Consider the following 1,492-nt stretch of genomic DNA (forward strand, 5'->3'; position numbering starts at 1 on the left):
AATAGAATCATGTTCTATAGTTCGACGTAGTTCTCTTACATGGTATTAATTTCAGTATATTTAATCTTCAATTGTCACATATAAATCATATAGCTAACAAAGATCCTTGGTTCATGTTAACATTTTCTTACATAATTTGAAATTCAGGATTATAAAAAGTCACAAGATGTTATCAAATTTAGATGACTTATTAATTATACTCAATTAATATCGAATTTGCAAACCATAAGGAGTAAAAATAACGAAGCTACACAGTAGTTAGTTTAGTGGTTGGATAATCATCATTTAAATTTTAAGATAATGTTCACTAAATAATATTATAGGATGATTCAAATCTTAACATAGAAGTAAAGTTCGAGGTGGAAAATTTACAGTAGATGAAGATGAGTGCATTTGTAAGAATTACTTCCATTTTATAAAAGAGCATATTAATGGTGCACAACAATTGAAGGTGAAAGCACCATTTTTCATTGAAAACAGAAATGGAAAATGGGTTGTTCACATGAAAAATTAGGTGAAATCACAATTTTTCTCTCAAAAGAAAAATGTAATTGTCACATGTTTATAGGTTCAGAATATGTGATGCATGAAAATTATTGTTTTCACTTATAATAAATATCAAACGTGACCGGTGAGAATCATAATTTTCACGTCTAGGAAAAGCTCAATTTTCACTCAAGTGTAATTTCAGCTCTCGAACTTTCCCATCCACCGTGTGTTAATATTGGGCAAAGCAATAATGAATTGATAATTTAGTTGACTCACCACTGTTCTACTACAATTATTTTCCTTCGCAATTACCAGACAGAATAGTGCAAACATCAATGGCCTAGTCAAAAATCCTGAGATACCATAAACACAAGATCAGTATGAACCGAGTGCAAGAAGTGATGAGTGTTTTGATCAACATATATATTCTTCCTTAGAATATTTACGACAGCTAACAAACAATAAATCTTATTATCTACTAGTTGCCAAATATATATATATATATATATATTTTCACTACTTTATATCACCGTGGTGACATTCAGCTCCCTGTTTTACACCTCCCTATTCTTCTCCCTCCAATATAAATCTCACATCTGGAAAATGGTGAACCCCATCTGTACCTGAATGTGATTCAAATTCTAGATGTGTGGTATAAATTGGAGGGAAAAGAGTAGGGAGGTGGAGAATAGGGAGGTGAATAGCATTTCCGTTTATATCATGATCAAAGTTTTGCTGAAAGTGGCATGGGATTAATTAAGCGCGTGATTATGATTCAAAAGACATAAAGAAATCATGGAAATGGAGAGATCGATAGCCATTCATTCGGTGGTGCAGATCCTAGTAATCAATAAGGAACCCTAAAGCGCCAGTGATATGTTGATGTTAATAAAAATCAAGATGTTTTAAACTTTGGAGATGAATTTTTCATCATTGCAGCTTAAAATAAAAATCGTGGAAGAATAAGAGAAGAGGAACGACTGTTTTTTTTTTTTTTTTTTCT

Source organism: Papaver somniferum, unplaced genomic scaffold, assembly GCF_003573695.1.
Source record: "Papaver somniferum cultivar HN1 unplaced genomic scaffold, ASM357369v1 unplaced-scaffold_84, whole genome shotgun sequence".
NCBI classification, from domain to species: Eukaryota; Viridiplantae; Streptophyta; class Magnoliopsida; order Ranunculales; family Papaveraceae; genus Papaver; species Papaver somniferum.